Source organism: Amborella trichopoda, chromosome 5, assembly GCF_054954075.1.
Source record: "Amborella trichopoda isolate Santa Cruz 75 chromosome 5, AtrichopodaSantaCruz75HAP2 v2.0, whole genome shotgun sequence".
In the NCBI taxonomy this organism is placed as follows: Eukaryota; Viridiplantae; Streptophyta; class Magnoliopsida; order Amborellales; family Amborellaceae; genus Amborella; species Amborella trichopoda.
In genome coordinates this window covers 40,630,369-40,656,159 of record NC_142340.1, presented here as the reverse complement: position 1 = coordinate 40,656,159, position 25,791 = coordinate 40,630,369, and the positions used below count along the sequence as shown (strand labels likewise).

Here is a 25,791-nt window from a genome sequence, read left to right as displayed (position 1 = left end):
CACACAAATAGTCGCCGGACCGCGTCTTACAAACACCGGATCACACCCTCCATTGACATATTCGCCGGACTGCCCCTTCGTAAAGCTGGACCGGGCCAATTCTAGTGACTTTAATGCTGAACTGTCCCTGTTCAAACGCCGGACTGTATCATTTACAGTGACTTCAATGCCAAACTGCCCCTTCCAAACGCCGGACCGGTGAATTGCAATGACCTCAATGCCGAACTGCCTCCTGGAACTGCCAGACTAGCCTCTTGAAGTGCCTCACTGCCCCTTCCAAACGCCGGACCGGGCCAATTCCAGTGACTTCAGTGCCAGATTGCTTCTTCCAAATGTCGGACCGTACCATTTACAGTGACTTCAGTGCCAAACTACCCCTTCCAAATACCGGACTGGCGAGTTGCAATGACCTCAATGCCGGACTGCCTCCTAGAACTGCAAGACTATCCGCTTGAAGTGCCGGACTTGCCCTTCGAAACGCCAGACCAGACCAGTTTCAGTGACTTCAGTGTCAAACTGCCCCTTCTCAAAGTCGGACCGTACCATTTACAATGACTTCAGTGTAGGACTGCCCCTCCAAACGCCCGATCGGCAAGTTGCAATGCCCCTTCCAAACGCCGGACCGGCGAGTTGCAATGACCTCAATGTCGGACTGCCTCCTGAACTGCTGGACAGGATGCTTGAAGTGTCAGACTGCCCCTCCAAATGTTGGACCGGTGTTCAATGCAGGACTGCCTCTTGGAACTGTCAAGCTGGCTACTTGAAGTGTCGAACTGCCCCTTCCAAATGCCAGACTGTACCAAACTTTAGTGCCGGACTTCCAAATACCAATTAGGTGTTCCAATTAGCTTATTTGATATTTTTGTTATGGAAACTTTACTAAATTCTATGGGGACCTTTGCTCATGGCAACAACAACCTCTATCACCATCCCATAGTTGCATATTGTCATGAGAAGATATGAAGCAATTGCATTCTAATACTACATATCAAGTTTAGCTATCGGCAACTTTCTTACAATTGGAACTCCAAATGGAAGAAAAAAAATAGTGTCCATATTAATGGAGTATTCAATGGCATTGATTATGAGCATCTTTCAACCTGTATTTAGAACTTACATGATAACAAAAAGAATGGACATTTCATTAGCTGGCTGCTATGATAGAGTAGCTTCAATTGTACAAAAAGAATGGACATTTCACTTTTTGAATTTCACTACTTAACATCTGTTTCAAACACACATGTCAAAGTAAAAAATACATATCAATTGAAAAATACATCTAAAAAAAAGGTTCATAGCCTTTATATGTTAACAAAAAGAATGGACATTTCATTAGCTAGCTGCTATAATAGAGTAGCTTCAATTGCACAAAAAGAATGGACATTTCACTCTTTGAATCTCACTACTTAACATATGTTTCAAACATACCCATCAATTGAAAAATACATCTCAAAAAAAGGTTCATAGCCTTTGCAACTTGCATTAGTCACTTTTCAAATTTCATATTTGGGTATTATCTAAAAAATGCATGTTACTTTCTTCACCTCAGCCAGTTTTTTGGCCAGCTTACAATTCTCTTTACCTTTACAACGGGTCCCTAGTCCTTTCCTCCTGGACATCTCCCTCTCTTTGCCATCGTAAATTCCACATTGATTCCTCATGCAATGCCGATATAGCTTCAAGCTGGTGGTTTTTGCCCTTGTTATTTTTGCTCTTTGTTATCCTCTCATTTTCCTCATCGGTCTCGTTCTCTCTTTCCTCATCTCCACCATCTCCCTCCTCAGTCTTGTTTTTTTATGTCCACCATCTCCCTCCTCAATCTCAATTTCTTCATCTCTATTATCTCCATCCTCGCTCTCGCTTTCATCATCTCCACCATCTCTCTCTTCGCTCTCGCTTCCACCATCTCCCTCCTCAGTCTTGTTTTTTTATGTCCACCATCTCCCTCCTCGATCTCGATTTCTTCATCTCCACTATCTCCCTCCTCTCTCTCGCTTTCATCATCTCTACCATCGCTCTTATCGCTCTGGCTTCCACCATCTCCCTCCACCATCTCATTAGCATATGTCTCCATAGGAGTGTTTTGCAATAGCAAATCATGGGTCGCATGTATATAACGTCTCGATTCCCCTAGTAATACTTGATCGGAGTTCTCCACCAAAAAGACAATAAATCAATCTGTTATCACCCATTTTCTTTTGTTCTGCACAAGAATCGTAATAATTTACACTCCACACATTGCATTACAATGTCTTAATATTAACTTTGAACTTGCGGAAGTTTGGCAGGCTGCTAGATTTTTTTTCAAAGAGCTACAATTAAATTTTAACAAGACGTAGGCATATTGTTGGTGGTATGTAACCTTCAAAAACAAGAGCGACTACTAAAATTAACAAGAGCTAGGCATAATTTTTGTTTTTTAATGACAAACTAAATTTGAACAAAAGAAATAAGATGGATCATTCATACCTAAAATTTACAGCAAAACAAACCCAATAGAGAATAAATTTATAATAGGGAATAAAAATTTAGCTGAATCGTAGTTAAACATTTGGGCAATGCCAGCCAAGCAGCACCAGAAGTACTATTTGAATAGGGAAAAAAGCTTAATAGGTGTTGGAGCGAGTATCGAATATCCTTGAACTCTACTAAAATGACACTTGTAGCAAGCTAGCTTCAACCCCTTTCTGGTGCATTCAATTTTATAACTTCTATATTATATTGATCTATCTACCAGCCTGTATCTTCCTCATTTTACAGACTTTCAAGTTGCAGCAAATTATAAATGAGTTCCTTCCCTTGAGCTAAGGCATTGATATGGCTTAGTTGTACATTGTGATCTATGGTTGTAGTTTGAGACAGTAAATCAAGAGGCTGAACCCCAATGTATATGTATTATGAGTTATCACTATCTCAACAACTTGATCAAAGTGGCCAGAAGCCATATCCAAATAAGTCTTTAACGTCTTCGACACAATTTAGCTAGCACTGCCCAATAAAGAATAAATTTACAATAGCGAATAAAAATTTACAACTACCAATAACATCTAAACCCTAAAGGATATCACATTCAAACCAATCATCTGTTCTTTCAAATAGTTTAAACAGAGTGGATAATTGAGAGTGAGAAACAGATACACATGGATTCAATTTCTTCTCTCCGATTTAAATCTACAATGCATGCTATCTAGCCACGAAAGGAATGTGACAACAATATGTTTCATTAATAATTTGCCTAAATAAAATACAATAAGGTAAAATTTCATGTGGGATCGAAGAGAAAAATAGATAGAAATGTAAACATTATTGAAAAAGAGAATATAGGAATATGATTTGGGGAACGTGACAACAATTTATTTTTTATTTTTATTAAAAATAAATAAAATACTCTTTCATACCTTTGATGGGGCTGATTTGGGGCTAAGAGATCGGGCTACAAATCGAGCTCAGGCTTTGGGAGCTTGGGTTGGGGCTGAGAAATTGATAGCCCGAGATGGTTCACAGAGTCAGTGAGAGATCATGAGTCCTTCGTAGAGATAGAGTGAGAGATAGGGTGAGAGATCGAGCCTTGGTTTAGGGTAGAGAGATCGAGAGAGAGGGAAAATCTCAAGCCTGCTTCGGGAGAGAGAATGAGAGAGAGGGAGGTCGGGCCTGGTTTGGGGGAGAGAGACCGAGAGAGAGGGAGCTCGAGCCTGGTTTTGGGGAGAGAGACTGAGAGAGAGGGAGCTCAGCCTTGGTTTTGGGGAGAGAGCGAGAGAGAGGGACCCCGGGCCTATGTGGAGAGAGAGAGTGAGAGATAGGCAAAAGTGGATGCTCGGAGTATAAAGAGAAAAATATAAAAAATGGGTTAGGGTTACGTGTGGGTAAGGGAGGGGTATTTTGGTCTAGTTTTGTTTTTTGCTTTTTGAGTTGGGGGTTAATTTCTAGGAAAGCTACTTTTGGAGAAAAGGTTGTTGGGAAAAGTTAGGTTGGGGGTAAAGTGTTAGGAAGTTCGTTTTAGGGGGTTTTATGTAAATTTTTCCTTTTTTTTTTTTGTTTTGCTACTACCTCAAAGTCAAAAAGTACTATTTTTGAACTAAAATACCCCCATTGGACACATGTTTATGTCATACTCTTTTTTTATGCCGGATCGAAAAATGAGTCCAATCCAACACAATTCCGACATAAAGAATATGCTGGACCGATCAAGACATTGATTTCATAGTGTTGGTCCGACACCAAAACACTGCTTTTGAAGCCGATTTGGCACAAAGTACTCCTTCTGAAGCCGGTCCAGTAGTGTTTTGTGTCAAGCCAGGACTATGAAAATGTGGGTATAACGTGGAGATTGATATTTTGATCATAAATTGAATGACTTTTTTTTCTTGGGGGAAGTGCAAAAGGAAAATAGTATTCAAGTTTTTTTAGTGTTTTAAATAGCTGTGGGGGTCAAACGGAGTTCCAAAAATTTCCCCTTTTTCAAACCATCCTTTTTAATGGAGGGCTTACGGGAACAACTTCTAGGCCCAATGGACCAAATATCTCATTAGGAGTAGGATTGGTTCTCTTCATGGTTTATGATGGGAGAATATAGTCTGAGCGTGGCGCAGGGATGACTGAATGATCAAACTAGGTTGAAGGGCCCCTAGCCCAAGACCGGCCATATCTACTGAAGCCAAGTAGGGCTTAATAAATTCTCGTAAAAATAATGAAAAGAAAAGAATGAAAAAAACTTGAGAAACAATGTGCTTATCCTTGGCCTAGGCGAACCAAGGCCTCAAGCCATATTTTCCGGCCCAAGAAGTAGTTTGCCAAAACCAGGTGAACAACACTTTTCCAGGCCGCCCCTCCCATTGCTAGTCTTGATTAGGAGATTTTAAACAATTTTTTAGCTCTTTCTTCATTTCTACATTTAACCTTACACGCCTTCCATTTTAAATATGATCCTTTAGTTAAAAATATTGATATTTAATTATTAAGTTTGAAGCTTCAGCCGATGTATAGACACCCGATCTCGATTGAGGAAAGTATGGGACACCAAAATACCCCTGGCCAACCACTCTGATTCATGAGCCACTCACACTGATCTTGACCCATTCATAAACTGACCACCATGGACCCCTATATCGTTCTGTCAGAGCTGAAGGCGCCCTAAGAGAAAAGCAAAGCATACTAGGACGCAGGACTACCAAACCAAGAGCAACTTTGAAGCAAAAGTTCTGGTGCCACTCCCAATGGTGCTAAAGCAGCTCCCGAAACCGACACAGAAGCGACACAAAAGACACAAGACAACAGCAATCCAAATGGAGAGAGAAGGGCCTAACGCCATTGCTTATAGCACCGGAACCCCTTAAACCTGAGTCGGGCCCTCTTTAACCTATATTCTCTTACCCCGTCAAAACCTAAATGATCGGGATTGACTCTGCAACTATCTACTTTGAATTGGCACCGACTCCAAGCGCTGGGCCTAGCCTCAAGTATCATTTCTTCTTCTTTCTATTCTCTTTTACCGTCATTTGTTAGCCTCCTTACTTGGTTTTATATGTTTATGTTAGCATTTATGAATAACTTTTAGTTTTTTCCATGTATAGTTCTTAGCCTTTGACTATTTTGATTTATTGCTTTCCTTGTTTAGTGTTTTCCTTGGTTGTTATTAACCTCTTTGTTTATTTACTGCTTTGTTTCTTTTCTCTTCTATTTCTAAAAGGGCTCTTCATTAAAACCCCCCTCTTTCTTCATTGAATATTTCTTACATCTTCCGAACTCTAAAGGCCTGTTTGATAACCGGAAGCAAGTTCATGAACTGTAAATTGGAAGTTCCTATTTGTTGGGAAGATAGAAGTTACTGTAAGAAGTTCTTAGTTTTTGTGTTTGATAATCTCCTCAGAAGTTAAAGAAGTTCTTGGTTTCTGTGTTTGATAACATGCTGAAAGATTAGCAAGTGCTAGTAAAAATTGCAAAATGTAGAGCACAGGTTTCCCATAATAATCATTCAAGCCCTAAAATGACAATAGAGAGTAGATGAAAAACTCCCTAAAAATTTAAAAACAAGTACTTCAATAAATCTCACGCCATGAACTATCCATTCCTTCAATTGTCAATAGCAGATCAAATACTCCAAATTTTGGCAAAAAAACAACCTAGAGTACAGATGATATAGATTGTAATGAACAGAATCACTTATACCCATCTAGCAAGAAAGAAAAGAGACAGATCTTGGACACATTCAAATTGCACCTTTGACCCATCTAACAAGAAAGAAAAAAGACAGATCTTGGACATCCACTCATCAACAATATGTAAAAAAAAAAAAAAAGGGACTAAATTTTTGTCCAAATGACTACATTTTCATGTTGAGAAGGCCTTCACAATAATAATAAAAAAAAAAAGCCCAAATCAGATTGTCGCGATCTTTAATGTCCATCGATGCAGTAATTAGAAAGAATCCATTCACACAATTAAAAAATTGCATGTTTAGTGCATCTAGCAAGAGATTGAAAAGCAAGACTGCTTAGGCATCCATTCAAATATCCAAGAAAAGACTAACAATTTTATCTAAAAATCCATATTTTCATAAGAAAACAATCTCATAGGCATCCACTCATAAAATATATGAAAAAAAAAATGTCTCAAAAAAAGAAGACGTCTTAGGCATCTATTCATCCTTAAGAAGGTGTTCTCATAGACAGCAGTAAAAAAACCCAATTAAGTTAGGCGAGGAGGAGAATACAGTCTGCAGGGTTAGTAAATTCCCTTTGGAACCCTAAAATGTTAATAAAAAAGAAAAACCACATTTCATTCACAAATTCTTCTTGAAATTTAATATGTTGGTACTCAAAAGGAAAAAAAAAAACATAAATGTGTGAAGAAAATGCTTTATTTTTTACTAACAATCCCCTGTCCTTACAATCCTAGAAGTTCAAGACTCATTCATAACATTAAAACTCTAATAACTCTCGAACTGGTACTCTATTTTCAGAACTCAACAAAAAAAAACAAAGTAAAAGAAAACAAAAGAGATAGAGATAAATGCAATATACAACATTAATTTAATCTTTTAAACCCTACGAGATAAAACACACTCCAAAACCAATGATTCTAATAATTTTCAACATTCTGGTTTTATTGTCCACGAAAGAAGCCCTAAAATGCCCAATAAAAGAAAACCACAAAAGTATTCTACCATATCCCACCATATCCCTAAACATAACTTTAAAATCAGAAGATGCATCTTTTCTCCATTAATGATTTAATCTTTGAAACCCTCCAAGATAAGCACACCCAAAACTAATAATTCTAATAATTTTCAACATTTTATTGTCCACCAAAGAACCCCAATAATGAAATTTCTCGTTTTAGGGGAAATTTTTAGGGGAAAAAGAAAGGTACCTGATGAAGAGGAGTTAGACAGAGAGGGAGAGGGAGAGGGAGAGGGAGAGAGAGGAAGAGGGGTTCGAGAGAGAAGTACCTGATGAGGAGGAGCAGTTGCGGAGAGGCGGAGGTGGAGGCGTGGAGGAGCAGTCGTGGAGGAGGCGGAGGCATGGAATGCATTAGCATGAGGGTGCTAAAGAAGTGAGAGGGTGAGGTAGGGATGAAGTTCCTTTCATAAGTTCCGTGGTTTTTCACGGAACTTTTTTTAAGCGTAAAAGAGGGAAGAGCTACAGTATAAAGAACTCCTTTAAATATCTTACATTTTTTTATCAACCACAAAATATAAATAGTAACAAGTAAGTTCTATCTTTTAGGAACTAACTTTCGGTTATCACAAACGCTTTAATGTTAAGGTGTGTGGAAACCTATTTTGTTCGACAGTCCGAGCAAGAGAAAGCCTTGTTACTTGACTCTCATCTGGAACGTGATTCGAAAAGACTAATTTTGTATCAATTTTTTGACCCATTTGCACCCGAAGCCAATATAAGGATCCAGCTCTTTACCCGTATTTTCAAGTATAAACACATTACATGAGTTACATTGAATACGCCCTCCAAAATTTCTTGCCTTGATAATCTTGACTATCGTAATCATTAATCTGCAACAAAAAAATAAAGTTTGAAAATTTGAGTTACATTGAATACACCTTCCAAAATTTATTGCCTTGATAATCTTGACTATCGTAATCATTAATCTGAAACAAAAAAATAAAGTTTGAAATTTGATAATGATTGATGCAACCACTTTTATTGCAAATGGACCGCAGCAGATGCTTGATAACTGAAAGACACAATCCAACCACTAGGCGATTAGACTGCATTCCCTCGTGCATCGAAACCTTTTTGTCCTCACTGAGGCCCAGACTAGTTTCGCTCTCTACTCAATTTCGTATTGCCCACAATTTTGGGATTGCCATATTACTCAATGCAAGTCCAAACTCCAAATCATGACCATATAGAAACCTCTCTTTATACTATCTTTTTTATTTGGGTTAGCTGGGGAGAAGGTAATGGTTTTTACCTTACTAAGAAATATAAAATGGGAAAAGTTTTCTATATTTTCTCTGCGGTATAGAAGATCTATGCTTTCCCTACCATCCAGCCGTCCAATTTTGATCAAAAAAGCCACTCATCATATGATTTTAGATCCAACGTCTCACAGTATTTTATTTTTAAGTTTTTTTATACAAATTTTATGAATATAAAATTTGATACGTACCATCTTCTCATTGGGGCGTACCTATAAAAAATATTAAAAATAATTTTTTGATAAAATATATTGACCAAAATACCCTTTAAAAATTTCAGAGGTATTTTGGTCATTCTATATTATTAGAAATATTTGTTTTATATTTTTCGAGATTGGACGTACAAAATTTGGTGTTAAAATAGTTTGTAGAAAAAACATTAAAAATAAAATAGTATAGATATGTGACATTGTGACTGGGGCAATCTTAGTCCTCTATTCAGAATGGAGGGTTGAATAAGGGGAATTATATAAGTTTTATGTTGTAAGAGAAGCATAGAAAGCTTGCATACATGGTTTTTTAAAATTAAAATATGGGGGCAATCTTAGCCCTCCATTCAGCATAGACAGTTGGATAAAGAGAAGTATATAAGTTTTTTGTTGTAGGAGAAACATAGAAAGCTTGGTTTTTTAAGTGTCAATGGGAGTAGAAGCCACAACATGGACGGTAGTAGAAGCCACAGCATGGAAGTGTCAATGGGAGTAGAAGCCACAGCATGGACGGTTGGGATAAGGAAAATGGGAGTATGGACGATTGGATAAGGAAAATGGGAGTATAAGCCACAATATGGACGGTTGGATAAGGAAAAGTATATAAAGCTTGTATATGTGGTTGGAAAGTACATAAAGCTTGCATACGTGGTTTTTTAAAGTGTCAGTAGGAATAGAAGCCACAATGTTCAATTGAAAAACAGAGTAGGCTACCACCACGACCTCAACCCCCTTTCCACTACTAGCTTTCCATTCGCAAACCCAATTTTTTCGGTTCTCAAACATATAATAGAGCGCTTTTTTTTTTTTTTTGCTATTGCTGATTTTCCCGTGACCCCCTCACGCACTTATTGTGTTACATTAAAAGTGCTGATCGACTAACTTTGAGTATAAAAACAGTGATATTGTGTTAGAATGGTACGCACAATTCACTACTTTAGTTTTCTAAACTTGTGAGCGTCACAATTGGCGAAATTTCTACTTCTTTTCTATTCATTACTTATTTTTCGTTCATTAAAATACTTTTTATTATCTAACTTATAAATATTTATTTTTCGGAGAATAATATAACTCAGTGTTTTGAAAGGGATCGACTAGCCGGGTTTGTCATCCCCTGGACTGGTCCAGGCGAGATTGGACCAGTTTTTCAGTATGGGAATCTATTTCAAATAATCTATTTAATAATTTTAAATTTAAAATAAATTAATAATAATAATAATAATAATAATAATAATAATAATAATATTAAAATTGGTGTAATCGCTTAATTGGTATAAACGAGACCATTCAATCTATCCAAATCGCCCAATGCATTGACAAAACTGGGCGAATCTATCAAAAATTAGGCCGATTCCCAGTTCTGACTAAGAACTAGGTTGATCTCGACTGATTTCTATTCCATATCACCGGCTTTTGATCCAAATCAACGATTTTTAGAACACAAATATAACCAGTCCAATTATATAACCAGTCAGATTTTTAGAACACTAATATAACCAGTCCAATTGGCAATGATACCGAATTCATTGGCTAAGTCCCGGTTCAATCATTGATCCGGCTCGAATAGTACTCGTGGGAGCATGTGAGGAAAGAAAGAGTCGTTACTCTTCAGGTCATTTTGAGTTTGCCATGATTGATTCCCCGTTGCGAGGGGCTTCAAAACCCGTGGCATTTATAAGATATTTTGGAGCACAGTTTATTTCTACTCCCTCGTTCAGAAGACTTAAGTGGGAGAACTTTTTCAATCTGAAATTCTTAAAACCACCTAATAATTTCTAGACGATTATTCTCAAAATAAAATAATTAAAATTAAGTATTCTAACGCAGATCTCACCGTGTAAAAGTTAGATGGTTTCCATTTTATCTCGAGACATCATTATGTTCAAGTACATAGCCGATGCAATTAAGAAAAAAAATTACTAAGGGTAATATGTAGAATTATATTCCTAAAATTTGAGATCTTAAAATTAATTCTTGGTAGATTTTATGTTGGGTTTGGTGATAGCTAAATCACCATACCGATACTTTTTTCTAAATATTAAGGTATCATGGGAAATAGAAAATTGATTTTATTGGAAATCAAGAAAGTGATATCTTTATAAGAGAGTGAAGGAGGATATAATACTCATCTTTTGAGTGTCACCCTTTTGGGGGTTAAGAGAATGGATCTCCAATTTGAAAATGGGTATTTAAGAGAGAGACATGGCCTTTGAGATAGGGGTGGTATTCTCATGAGTTTTGGATTGGATATTCTTATGAGTTTTTAATTGGTTAACTTTCACTTCTAGAGAGAGAAAATCTCTATGTTGCTCTCGAGGTTATCGTTTTAAGTGTGGTATTGCAGTGGGAAAGAGGATGTTGATCGACGGTGTTGTTCGGTCGGGAGAGTGGGTTTAGAAGAGAAGATTGATGATAATCTTTTACCGATGTTTAGAGATAAGTATTATCTCTTGTAACCCAAAATTGTATTCTTTATTATGATAGTGAATTTCTAGTTGCTGAGACTACCGTGGAAATAGCTTTAAGGGGTAAACCACGTAAATCGTGTATTGTTGTGGTGTATTTTTTTATATTTGTTTTATTTTTCGCACTCGATTTATAGTTATATCCATCTACTTCGTATTTGGCCAGTTGAGTACATGATCTTGGGTGGGATCTCGATATTTAGGATTCCCGGTTCCGCAAGCTAAGGGGTTCTCGATAACCCTACATTTTACTTAAGAGAATAAATAGATAGTATAGTCCTTATGAGAATAAGATCTCCTTCTTTGGAAAAAGTTATATAAGGTTGTAGCAACTATAAAAATATAGAATTAAAAATGCATCTAAAAAATACATCGAAAAATATTGTTTTAAAGTTTACAAACCCTCTAATTGGTCATCTCGACATTGAGACATAGGAATCTGAAAAAATAAAAAATAAAAAATTTAAGTCTAAAAAATTATACATCTTGCAATATATTATCTAGACCGTCTATTCTTAAGACTTTTCATATGTTTATATATCTACTTATATTTAACCATTTTTGAAGTTTAAAATTTAGAATTGAATATTAAAATAAATTTACAGAAAATTTTAAAAATATTTTCGCCAAAGATAAAATTTGGAGGCGCACACTTTACTTAAATTGTTTGAGGTTGCAACTTTATAAAAACGAACATTTTGGACGGCACTGAGCATTTGTACTCTTTTCCAAATGGCATCCCGCTTGCATCAACTAATTTTCAGGTACTTGCAACTTGCCAGGTGCTATCCCTCACTTGCCAGCACAAAGCTGCCTCTCCCTTTCTCTCTCTCCCCCTCTTTTCTCATTCTCTCTCTTCTCCTATCTCTCTCCTCTATTTCCATACTTTTACTGAACCCAAAACAAAGTAATCAGCTTCCACTCATTGTTGCCAACTCAAACTGTCAATTCAAAGTTGTAATTAAAAAAAAAACATGTTATTTTGCTTCCCTATGCAAACATGAAAAGAAAAGAAAAAGCTATTATATAAAGGAAAAAAAAGGAGCTATCATAAATTTTGAGCTAGTGTAATTCACTTCTCAAAAGTCCTATTTGGGAGGATTTTTTAAAAGAAAAATTTTATATAAGTACGAGGCTCTACCAATCAAATCAGAGCGCACCTCAAAAATTTTATTAAGTGAGGTTGTTTTGATGTTAACAATCAGCGCACCTCAAAAATTTTATTAAGAGAGGTTGTTTTGATGTTTAAATATCCTCAAATGGATCGTCTCGACTTCAATATGTATAGATATAGTAAAAAATTGGATTTTAAGTTTTAGAAATAATGCATTTTGTAATGCATTTTTGGATCGTCAATTTTTATGGTTTCCACATTTTCATAGATCTGTTCAATCTACACTATTTTTTAAGCTTTAAATTTTATGATTATGAATGAAAAATATATTTTAAAGCTATTGCAAAGATTTCCAATATTGAAACAATATTTGTCAATATTATTTGAAGGTGTTTTACTTAAAAGTTACTAGATTATTCTTAAAAAATAATTCGAGTGTCTACACTTATATTTCACCATCTAGGGACTACTCCCTCTGTCTGAAGACCTTTTTGGGATGATTTTTTTAATCTAAAATTTGGAAAATCATTTAAAAGTTACTAGATGAATATTCTTAGAAAATAATTTGAAATTTGAGTTTCTAACACCTAGATTTCGCCATCTAAATATTCGATGATCTCTATTCAATCTCATAATATTATTTTTCAAGTACATAGAGAGTTCAATTAAAAAGATATTGAAATTAAACTATAAATTGAGTAGATTATAGGAAATTTGCACATATAACCATTATTTTAAACGTTACTGTAATTTCACCTATAATTTTCTGCTATTACTACTCTACCCATTTTATATCCGTTATTACATTATTTTGTCAATATTTTTTAAAAATGATCATTTTTTTTTTAATTATCAAGATCCAAAATTTATTTTTACATGAACTAACTATGATTAACTTTTTTTGTATTTTCAAATCCAAAAATTTTTAATTTTTGGATTTTTAAAATCCGAAAATTACAAAATAAAAAATTTACAATTTCAGAGTCTCAATTTTTTTTCCAAAAAGAAAAAATATCAGCAAATAAAACTCAACTAATATGATATAAAAAATCGCTCCACTAATATTTTATATTCACAACCAATAATTAAAAAAAAAAACCTTTTCAAATACTTGCTCTTTCCGATAGTCCACAATTTACTCTCGTAAAAAAATTTGAAAACCCGATGTTTGCCCAATTCAAAATTGTTTATAAATGTCCAAAATATTTTACGAACATTGAAGGTCTGTAATTTTTTATCTTTCGGATCCTAATGAGTCAAAAATAGGGAAATTTCTTGCTTTGAAGGTCCGAATTTCTTTTTGATATTTTGGATCCTAAATATCGGAAAATAGGGCAATTTCTGACCTTGAAGTTTCGAACTTTTTATTTATTTCCATCTTGACGATCCTGGCAATTTTGGAAAAAAGCCCAAAACTGGGTATATATGTAATATCCAAAATTTTGAATGTAGTAAGTGAAAAATTAAAGTAAAATAGTAATAACACTTAAAATAATAGATAAATATATAGTTTTCTCTAGATTATATAACCAAAATGTAGAATCGTTATTCTAAATAGGGTTTTATCCGGTGGTGTAGGTGAACATTCTAGTCCTGCGAGAGTCGAAAGAGAAAACCCATTTCTCCTTCAGTATTTGTTGTACACAGGGAGTACTAGGCCTTATAAATACGGTCTCGCAGTGAGACAAAGATCTAGAGAGAAAAACTTGAAATGGGTCTTCTTGACACTGATTTACAGGGCCACAATCACAGGTGAGTATGGGTTAATGGCCCCATAATCATAGGTGCAGGCCCTTCTGGTCTTGCAACCTCTGAATGTCTCTAAAGCCATGGCGTCCCCTCCATTATTCTTGACAAATCAGATTGCATTGCCTCTCTGTGGCAATACAGAGCATATGATAGGCAGAAACTCCATCTTCCTAAAGATTTCTGTGAGCTACCATTAATGGGTTTTCCTCCGAATTTTCTATTGTATCCAACAAAGCAGCAATTCATTTGTCATATAGAATCTGAAATCAGCCCGGAGTTTAACCGACTGGTTAAATCAGCTTCTTATGATCCAGTTTGTGGGTTCTGGAGAGTGAAAACGGAGGATTTATCAAATGGGTTCTTAGGGAATTTTGTAGGGTATATTGGGAAATGGTTGGTGGTGGCTACAGGTGAGAATGCAGAGGCATTGATACCCGAAATGGATGGTTTGAGTACGTTTTTGGGCCCCGTGTTACATACGAGTGTGCATAAAACAGGGGAGGAGTTCAAAGAACAGAAGGTTTTGGTGGTGGGGTGTGGGAATTCCGGCATGGAGGTCTGCTTGGACTTGTGCAGTCATGGTGCTGAGACTTACATGGTTGCTAGGAACCCTGTGCGTCTCTCTCTCACTCTCTCTCTGTCTCTCTCTGGCCTTACCAAGCTGCTCTCTTTCTCTATCCTTATCAAGCTTGTCCCTCTCTCTCCCTAACGAACTGCATATCTTTGTTTCTGTTTTCAGTATACTTGGATGTTGGTTTGCGCCATGTGCTTCTATTTTTCTTTTATTAAAAGGAAAGTAGTCCTGGATTCCATTTGCTGATGTTTTTTACTTGTCTGTTGTTACACTCCTTTCTCGAAAAAAGATGGGAGGGCTTTTAAAGTTCCATACTATAAATCTAATCCACTTTCATGATCTCTATTTCTCTCTCTCTAAAGAAACTCTCTCTCTCTCTTCTCTCTTGCAAGTCTAATCCACTTTCATGATCTCCATTTCTCTCTATAAAGAATCCCCCTCTCTCTCAAATGAAAATTAGGTTCTCTCTCTATAAGTCTTTTTCTGTTTTGTGTTTGTAGGTGCACATTTTACCCAGAGAGATGTATGGGATATCCACTTGTGGAGAGCAATGAGTTTGCTCAAGTTGTTTCCCTTCAGAGTAGTAGACAAGTTTCTACTAGTAATGGCTTACTTGATATTGGGTAGAACCGATAAATATGGGCTTGCAAGGCCCACAATTGGACCCATCGAGCTGAAGAACGGGTCAGGAAAAACCCCAGTGGTGGATGTTGGTGCACTCTAAAATCAAGAGGGGGTATCAAGGTACGTAAGTACCATTCATGCATATCTTTAGAGAGAGAAACATTTTTGTATTTCGGGTGGTTGGAGCTGTTTATAAGGCACCACAATTAGTTGGGAAGAGGTTTTGGCGATGAGAGGCACCGTTCGACTAGGTCGGACTTACCGCCCAAGTAATTCAGACTAGCCAAATATTATAAAATTTTAAAAGAACTTTATAAAAAATGAGGAATTTATTTGTAATATGAAATATCAAGATTGCAAAGTGTTTTGGCATGAATATTTATTTTTATATTTTCTTTTTCTTTGGATTATTTTTAAAAGAGAAAATATTTTTATAGATCCCATTTTCAATTTTCATTGGCATGAATACTTATTTTTATATTTTCTTTCTTTTTGGATTATTTTTAAAAAGAAAAATATCTTTATAGACCCCTTTTTCAACTTTCATTTCTGCATGGACCTAAGGTTGCAAAACCTATCTTAGTATATAGAAATTCACTCTATAATATCTCCTAACCCCCTGAACATATTTTATTTATTTTTTATTAATTTTTTTTGACTCAAAGAAATTTTAAAAAAACATTGTTTTTTAAAACTCCTCTCTCTCCTCACAGGATTCCTTTCTCTCTCCCCCGATCAACCTCCCAAACGCCTCCCTCTCTCTCTATCTCCCCCCTCAACAACTCACCGGGAAACTACACAACCCCGGTCACCTGCTCGCCAGAAAACTACAAGAGGCAATGATGTGCTCCAAGAAATGCCACCAGTTTCGATCTCTTGAGCCATTGCCTTGACCAACTTAGTGAGAGAAAGAACTACCTCTAATTTGTTCCAAAAACCCATGTCTCCGATTATATCTACAACTTCTCTAGCAAGAGGATCCAGTGAGCAAAGAAGCTTAAAAGAGTCGTCCATTATAGCAAGTTGCAGAGCTCGAGCAGTGGCCATGATGTCCTCTAATGTGAGGCAAATCAGAGGGAAGTTTTTGCCAAAAAACCCACCGGAAAAATGGCTTTCTTGGCAAGACCCTGATCAGCCCCACCTGATCAAGCTCTTGCAACTGCAACTTCTGAAACCCAGCTCTCAATTGAGCTCTCGAGTTAAAGAAATTTGCGAATTTTAGGCAATTCTCAGCTACTTTTCGAAACACAGGTAGTTGTTTGCCGAAATCCTTGATCAATCTATTGAACCCTTGGAATTGACAAGAAAGGTTCACCATCCAATGGTTTTCAAACTCCAAATTTCTCAAAGCCTTGGCTTTGAACCTCTCGGCAAGTATACTAACACATCTCTAAACAACTCCACCATTGAAAATTGCATTTACACTGTCCCAAAGCGTTTCTGCAAATTTTGAAGGAATAGAGCCAATAGTGAAAACTGTCTTTCTAAAAGATTGGTTCCATTAGGGAGGTCAATTGGTGAACGGGGTTTCTCTTTCTAGAGCGGTGAGAAGAGGTAGGAGTTGGGGCAGAGAGAGAAGATGGTGAGATGGGGCAAATGGCGGGGAAGCTAGAGAGAGGTTTTGAGAGATTTACAGTAAAATTGGGGCAAGTTCCTCCCTTTAGGTTCTCGGAAGTTGTTCTCGAAGGGTTGGAAGCAGAGAAGAGAGAGTTGCAGAGAGAGCATCAAAGCTTTACAACTTCGGGTACACTAGTGTCTTGGTTTTGAACCGGGATGGGCTTGAGATGAGCCCAATACCAAGCTCCCTTGCCTTTAATGGCCTTGGAGTGCACACTCATCAAGCCTTCATAGTGCTTGAGTACTCCTTTCAGAGAGACATCGTCTTCGAAACCAGGGGTGCTCGCAATAAGAGAGAAAGCATGTTTCTCACTCCTCCATGGCACTCTCTCTCACATCAGGGGACACAGCTCGAGCCCTCATGTCACCAAGAGCATTGTTCAACATGAGGAGAGAGAGAGAGAGAGAGAGAGAGAGTTAGTATAAAGAGTCTTTCTTAATTTGTTTGGATTAAAAGTTGGAATAAAAATAGATTAAGTTATTTGGGGGTTAGAAGATAGTGTTTGAAATTTTGGGTTTAAAAAGAAAAGAAAGTTGAAAATGGGGTCCATAGAGATATTTTTCCTTTTTAAAATATCCCCCGGTAAGAAAATGATTTTTTAAAATCCTTTTTTCACTATTTTTTTAACTTCATTTAGATTTATTTTGTTTAATTTTACTTTAAACGTATTTTTTCTATTTTGTAAGATATTTTTGTATTTTTTTAATAGCACTCAAGTTATTTGGGGACGGGGCGAAGTTTCTTGGCGAGTACTCGGCTTGGGCATAGGTCGAGTACACGACCCGAGTGGCACTTTCCAACAATGGTAGAGGATCGAACTTCAAGCACGTAGGAAAGAAAAATGTGGCTCTTTTTCTCTCTCTCCCTCCCCGATTTTAGATTGTTGGAACTCAAAAAGTTTAATTTGGAAGAGAGTTTGTTCTCTCTCACGCAATTTTGGCAAATTTGAACAAGAACGGTTAACCGGACATGGGGCTTGAAACGGTTCAACCGGCCCAATCGGAAAAGTCCCGGGTGGTAAAAAGTATTAAAAATTAAACATAAATAAAAAAATCCAATAAAATATGGCAAGTATATTTAAAGCATGATTAAAAAAACACATATGAATAAAGTAGAACATAAATGAAATTTAGATAATCGATTTGCAATTAGGGATATTTTTTAAAATTTTAAAAATAGAAAAAATGTAAAAATAAATTTTAATGGCCAAAATAATTTCCAAACTTTACCAAAATGATGAAAAACATTAAAAAAATGTATTACAAACAAAATCCCTTATTTATTGAAATTTTATATAATATTTTTTCAATTTGGGAAAAGTTTATGTAAGGTTGCAACCTTAAAAAGTAGAATCACAAATGCACCTCAAAAATATATCGAAAATGTTGTTTTAATGTTGAAAAAACCTTCTAATCGATCATCTTAACATTGAGATGTATAAATATGAAAAAAAAAAAAAAGTTTTTATGTCCCAAAAATAGTGCATCTTCCAACACATTTTCTAGACCGTCTATTTTCAAGATTTTCATATATCTACATAGATCTACTTGATTTTAGCCAGTTTTGGAATTTAAAATTTTCTAATTAGGTATGAAAATAGATTTTAAGATACTACTAAGAATTTTTTATAACAAAATTACGTGTTATGATAAAATTTTAAGGCGCGTCTTGATTGGATAGTTTAAAGTTGCATCCTTATAGAAACCGCACCCTTTTTTAAAAAGAACAAGTTTATATAGGGATGCAACCTTATAATGTAGAACTACGGATACACCTCAAAAATCCAACCAAAAAGGTAGTTTTAATGTTGAAAAACCTTTTGATTGATCATCTCGACATCGAGATGTATGGCCATGAAAATAAAAAGATTTTAAGTCTCAAAAATAGTGCATTTAGAACATATTATCTATGCCGTCCATTTTCAAGATTTTCATATGTTTATAGATCTACTTGATTTTAATCATTTTTTAAATTTAAAATTTTATAATTAGATTGAAAAATAGATTTTGAAATAATTTTACATCAACATTATATACCATGATAAAATTTGGAGGTGCACCTTACCTCTACAGCTACGGATGCATCCGTATGACAACTGCACCCTTTTTAAAATACCCCTACGGATACATCCGTATGACAACTGCACCCTTTTTAAAATACCCCTGGTTTACACCAAAACTGGTTGTTAGTTGCCGGTTCTGAACTAACCGGGTCTAACTAGCTAGAATTTGAACGGCCCGATTTTTTCCATACACTACTCTAAAGACGGAAAATTGTAGCTCTCCCTTGCACTAGAAAGTAAATCTTTAAGTAGTTATCTTTCTTGGTTATAAACAAAGGTGGGGAGAAAAGGATGCGCAGCTTTCTTTCCCCCTCGTCTCAACTGAAAAAAAAAAAAGCGGAATCCATTACTCTTTTCTGTCTCTCTAGGTTAAGTTTCACGTTTTGTGTGCTTCAGGAGCTGAGCTGATTTTGTGATGTGATGATGATCAGGTCATGGGTGGGGTGAAAGAAGTGACGCACCGTGGAGCCAAATTCGTGAACGGAGAAGAAAAGGAATTCGACGCCCTTATCTTGGCCACCGGCTACAAGAGCAACGTTCCCACTTGGCTCAAGGTATGCGTGATCTCTCTCTCTCTCTCTAAACAAAAAAAAAATCTCTCTCTCTCTCTAAACAAAAAAGCTCTCTCTCTCTCTCTCTCTAGAGATAGATCTCTCTTTCATGGAGCCAAAAGCATGTTTTTGGCCTTAATTTCTTAAGGAAAAAGTGAGGTTCTTATAAGATTTCCGTAGACAATTGGGTAGCTCGTGATAATTTGACTTTGTTCTCAGGAGAACATCAACATCATCATCAATACATCTCTCTCCCTCTTTCTCTCTCTACTTTCTCTCTCTTCCTTTTCTATTTCTCTCTCTAAAAATGAGAATATCAAATCATTGTCATCTTTTCTCCGTTTCTCTCCCCTTCCCACAATAGAAAAAAGTGTGTTATGGCATTGGATTAATTATAGAAAGAATGGTGTTGTTTTATATTATTTTGCTGCTTTTCTCTAATGTTTTGTCATCATTGTTTTGGGGTTCGCACGAGGATACTAGAAAGCTTTGCTTATTTAGTGTTTGTCATTATTGCTATGGCGTTCCCACGAGAATAGGAATAAGACTTTGCTTATTTGGTGTTTAGACCATGATTTCGTCTTACTGTAACCATTAAGGATCATCATTAACCTACTAAGGACATGGACATCTCTCTTCCATATTATATGTGACCGGTAATCATGTACACTAAGACTTATGAGTGAGTGACCATTTTATGTTTATGGTTATGCATAATATGTATATACTATTGGGTGATATTGCTGGGTGAAGTAGCCATTAAAAGTCTTATAAGTGCTTTTAATAAAACATTTTGATATAATAAAACATGAATTCAGTAAGAGTGTGGTCCCTCGTGGACTATACTAAAAAAATAATGTTAGCTGATACTGGACTGAGCTTGACGATCCATGCCAGTAGGTTAAAAAAAAACTTATGTTAACTGGGCATAGAAAACTATCTGATTTGGTTCTAATAGGTCATCCCTTGATGATGTTAGAATATTCTTGGATGAGTGAACCGATTGACTGTGTGACCCTTGTGTGTAATGACGGCCTTCAGAGACGGGAGGCAAAACTTCATCCATGTACCATGACACGACATGCATAATGATGGCCGTTTCGAGAAAGCAAACCACATTTCAAGGTGAAGCTTATGCCTGTGTGAGATATACCCCTATGCACGATAGGAGTTGTGGTCGCATCAGGTCTAGGTGACCTTAGAACGTCTCTAGGGGAGAACCTATAATCCACAAACTGAGATTACGACCCCTTGGCTCTTCGGCCAGACTTTGGTGACCCATTAATGAACTCCTACATGGACTGTGGGTCATGAGAAATACTGGATTGGTTTGATAAAGCAATTGTGGTCTATAGTCTACAGTTAAATGTGGAGTGCCCTAATATTTATTGATTTAATTCCTAGATAATATGGATCATTTTTCCATCTAATGAATTTAATTATGTTTGTTTTATGGTACATATTATTTTAAAATTATTATTTTAAGTTTTATAAATCTCTTGATATTTTATTTATCAAATTTGGCTTTATAAAAACAAAGATATTGTTTTTACATTGATTTAAATATTCAAATAAATTCTAAAAATTATTTTATTGAATTTTAAAATATTTAAAAACTACATAGGGGCCCATTGTGTACATAGGCCCACCAAGGCCTAGATGGTGGGGCCCATGAGACCGTCTCATGGGTGGCACGCCCTACCCATTTAGGGGGCTTTCTTTTTTGATGAAGTAGAGACTTTTGACTTGTACTCAAAGTGTTATGCATTTTGGAAATGAATTGACTTGAGGAAGCTTTGAATAATTTTTTTTGGAAAGCATGTGCATCATTATGGTATGCACAATATTATATTTGAAATTATTTGATCTAATTTCTATTGATGCAAAAATAGTTTAAGAAACGGGAATAATGGTCCTAACACATTTCATAATGTTGACGGTTCATCTATAGAGTAGAGAGCACAAATCTCTCACCCTACAAGTCACCTAAGATCAATGGTTCATGTTCAATCTCACAAAAGAGGTAAGTAATGTAAAACCCTAAGAAACCCTAATCGTATTCTTGCTCTATAGATAGAGAACTTCTACCCATGAAATCTCTACACCAAAATTTCTCTTCTCTCTCTAAAAATTTCTCTCTCTCTCTCTCTCTCTTTCTCTTGAAAGCCATAGGGGGCACACCCAACCCTAGGAGACTCTCTCTCTAGTTTTTGTGAGGGACACGCCCCACCTCTTGGGCTCTCTCTTTCTTTCTTTAAGATGACCTAAGGGGCACGCCCCACCTATAAGGAGTTCTATCTCTCTCATCTTGCTTTAAACCTAAGGGTTGGGTAGTGTCAAGAAGATAACATCTTAGACTAGGTCTTAAGGTTTTGAACCTAAATCTAAAGTCTTGTGATTAAAGACGAGTTCATAGTTCCATTGGAGGGCTTGGCCTAAACTTGCTTTCCCGGTTGAGATTGAAGGTTGATCGTTGTTCTCGCGCCATCGGATGGTAGTGACCCGACGTGGAACATAACAAGTCCGGTTGAGGTAATCTCCGGCATACATTTGTTTATTGCATATTTAATTATATTGTCTTTATATTCCCAAGCATAAGAAGTAGTGGTTATTTTCATTGATTAAAAGAAAAATTGTTTTAGTGGCATCAAGGTTTTAAAGATCTTGAACTTGTTGATTTTATTTGTTAGGATATGGATATCTTGGGTTCATATTGATATACATCATTATGGATGTATATGTATATATCTCTTGATAAGGTTAGGTATCTAGAAGATGGAGACCAAGTTACTTGGTCATCAAGTTAACATACCATAATTATCTTTTCTAATTATGTGATTGTCCTCTATATATAAAGGTAATTGTTGATGTAAAGAATCATCCAAAATAGTGACGATATAACCAACTGGGCATTGGATCCATGAACGTTGTTTTCTCTTCTTCTCTCTGCATTCTCCATTCAATATCTGTGAATGCATGCTCCCACGAATTCTAACATGGTATCGGAGCATTCTTCTTGTTGACCGCATGCCTTCTTCTTGTTGACCTCGTGCCTTCTTTGAAGCATGAGTTATTGTAATAAGACTACTTGTAAGTGATCTTTGACGGGTAAGAAATAAATAAATATAATATATATATATATATATATATATATATATATCCCCGGCAAGATCATATTGGTCTTTCTTTCAAATATGTATATATTATATGATAAAGTTTCTATAAGGTGTGGGCTATGAAAGCAAGTAAAGAATCTTTGTCCGAAAGCACACATCAAAAATCTTTATGATGGCTCTAAAATCAATCTCCAACAATGACTACAAATTTGATACTCAAGAAAGAGCACTGAACTTGGAGATCCATGAACATGTTTACGGCAAAAGGGATGGCATAGATAATATTATTACAATATACACCTTTTTAAGGTCTTGAAATCCTTTTTTTTTTTTTTTTGTCACTGCCTTAATTTTCAAGGCCGATCTATTTAAAGGTTTTTCAACACCAGATTTGTAATTTTTAGTGAGTTTTAAAGTGAGGATTTGCTATTTTGATAGGGCAGCAGCCATATTAAACCATTTTTCCTATATTATATTATTGATATTTGATATTGGAAGCCACTACGGTATGCCTATAGGCGAAAATGAACAGTATTTTCGCTCATAGGCTCAGTGCCGTTCGATTTTTTCAGACATCATAGATAAATCGTCTATACTGAACATACTATATCCATTAGTTGCCATACCGCAAGAAACATAACATGTCCGGTGCGGTTGATTTTTCACGCGAAATACACGAAAAACAGCAAGAGCTCTACAAGACTTTTACAAGCAAAATTGCAACGGTGTTTACCCTACAGCGTTTTGTAAACTTTTCCTTTGATATTTAACTTATCCCCTTATGTATATGAGTGTGCCTGATGCGCGTATTTATGATTGCGTGTATGCAAGTATAGTGTAATTAACGTGGGTATGGCTGAATAGTGCAATTAACGTAGGGTGAATAAGATTTATCTCGAAAAGTACGACACTCTTTACTCTTTATTGTTTCTCGTGGTTCAAAACTTCTAAGTCATTCTTGGAACCTCTATACCTATTTGAGGACGATCCAGTTTCGACCCATTCTGCGGAATTATACTTCATATTTTCAAATTATTTTTATTATTTTTTTATTTTTTTTTTATAAAAAGTCTGATTTATCAAATTTGTTTGAACTAGTTTTACTTGGACCAGCCTCTCTCATTGGTTCTTGATAAATAAGGGGTTCATAAGATCAAGCATGCATGTCGCATGGATACTTATGTGATCCATTCATGAGCATTTGTGGCTAGTTTATAAATGCATGAATGAAACCCTGGTATGTGTACATGCAAACATTCATAGATGCATGAGGTTAATGGTTATGTATGCATGTGCATATATGCCCATGTATGGTGACTCATGATGGCTTTATATGGTGCAGGGATGCGATTTCTTCTCGGAAGATGGAATGCCCAAAATGCCATTTCCCCATGGATGGAAGGGGCAGAAGGGGTTATATAGTGTGGGATGCACTAAGAGAGGCATATTGGGTGCTGGGATAGATGCTAGGAAAATAGCATCAGATAGAGCAATGGAATGGAGAAAATTTAGCTAGTTCAAACGTTTCATAGTCATCAAACCATCATTAAAATAGATTATTGTCTCAAGTTTTCTCCTCTCTTTACCTTGGGTTATTGCTTTTTTTTTCTTATTTTTGGTGGGTCCTTTTTTTGATTTATTTCTTTTGGTTTTTTCTTTGGGAAAAAAGATTTACTTAAAAAAAAAGGCCGAACTTAATTGGTTATCGCTTGGCAATTAGCAACACTACGCCCTAGGCTCCATTCCTACAAATGATAGGGGGCCCTCTCCCCACTGATTCACCAAAAAGGAAAAAGGGTGTATGTTAGAGTGAGTGGTTGTGCTCCCTTTGTATATAATCCAATTTTGCATGGGTGCTCACACTTTTCTTCTATATATGATGTTTAGTTATATTTGTCTTCACATTTTTTTTTTTTTTTGCCTTGTCCTTGTGTTGTGTGGTTATGGCCTTCTTTTCTTTGTTTTTAAACTTGTAAACTTATAAAGGAAAAATGTTTGCCTGAAATATGCATATTGATCGCATTCAAATATCTTTTGTTTCTATTTTTGGTGCAACTTGCATTGTTGTACTTACAATATAAATTTTAGGGCTTGAACTACTTTTGGTGACAACTGAAGTGGACAATCACTATTGGTATAGCTCAGGCCCACCTGATCCATAAATAATGTTGAGATTACAATAATTAAGATCGATAGATGACTGAGGAATTTCAAGGGCTCTATGGCGGGGGAGTTCACTTGGTTCTCACATCTCAAGTCTTGAATTGACTTTGGGAATTGTGTTCCAACAAGAAATTTTAAAACAGATATTATAAAAATCCATTTTATTTGAATGCTATAGGATTGACAATGTTTTAAAACATGTGCTGTTTTTTTATGTTGTTTTTAAAGACATATCAAATCTATATCACTAATTAAAATAAATATTATAAAATACTCTAACCTTATCATAACCTTATAAAAGCCGTACCCATTAAAAAAAGGGGGAGAAAGAGGTGATTGTTTTGGGCCTAATAGCCGCATCAATTAAAAAAAGGAGAAAAAAAAGGTGACTGTTTTGGGCCACTGTAGCTTGCTTCCAATCCAGTCATGACTCAAGCAAGTGCTCACATCACTAATTTTATCAATCACAGTTTTTATTTTCTTTTGTTTTTTTTTTTTGACAAGCAGTGGAGATTTGGGCCCTACCATTTTAGTACAATGGAGATCATTTTACAGCCCTATCAAGGGGAAGCAAGAAAAATTGTATGAGGGTAGGAAAGCAAAAAATCAGGTAGTTGTGATCTCCATATTGGAACTTCTTTAAGGGTGAATGTCATTTTAGCTAACCAAATATTTAATAGAAGCATAGTTAACATGTCATAATCTACCATGCGACACATTACAAGAAGTCATAATATAAGCGGAAGACTTATTTATTTATTTAGCTAAATCAAACTCAAACATTCCATCACAAGTATATCCCTTGCCAACAAATACATCATTTTTTGTCAAAATAAGTTTGACAATTTTAAAGCCTTCCTTGTTTACGATACATCTTGAGACAAGGTTTCTTCTCATATCTGACGTATAATACACATTTTTCAAGGTAAGAACCTCACCCAAACTAAACCTCAGTTCCACCGCCCCCTTTCCAAGCATTTCTGAAATAGCTTGGGTTCCAAGTTGAATTGAATTACCATCACCCACTTATTCAAAAGTCAAAAACATGGCTCGATTGTTAGACACATGAATGGGAACGTCGGTATCAACAAACCATCCATTATCTTTAT

At 35.9% G+C, this 25,791-nt stretch overlaps 1 long non-coding RNA gene and 1 pseudogene across 3 annotated transcripts; one reads left to right on the top strand and one right to left on the bottom strand.

Annotated features, from left to right (window-relative positions):
* Positions 1-1,306: 1,306 nt before the first annotated feature.
* LOC105421879 (uncharacterized) lies at positions 1,307-7,632 on the bottom strand. 2 transcript variants are annotated; one of them, XR_016055410.1, is made up of 2 exons: positions 7,448-7,632; positions 1,307-2,203 (listed from the first exon to the last, which is right to left on the bottom strand). It is a non-coding gene; the product is annotated as an uncharacterized LOC105421879 (long non-coding RNA). The 2 variants fall into 2 exon arrangements; XR_002279409.2 differs by lacking the exon at positions 7,448-7,632 and adding an exon at positions 3,399-3,829.
* A 3,195-nt stretch (positions 7,633-10,827) lies between these two features.
* On the top strand, positions 10,828-24,307 carry LOC18424988 (putative indole-3-pyruvate monooxygenase YUCCA4; annotated as a pseudogene). Its single transcript, XR_016055226.1, has 5 exons — positions 10,828-10,831; positions 13,983-14,587; positions 15,049-15,292; positions 19,284-19,406; positions 23,862-24,307. The product of XR_016055226.1 is annotated as a putative indole-3-pyruvate monooxygenase YUCCA4 (transcript).
* The last annotated feature ends 1,484 nt before the right edge of the window (positions 24,308-25,791 follow it).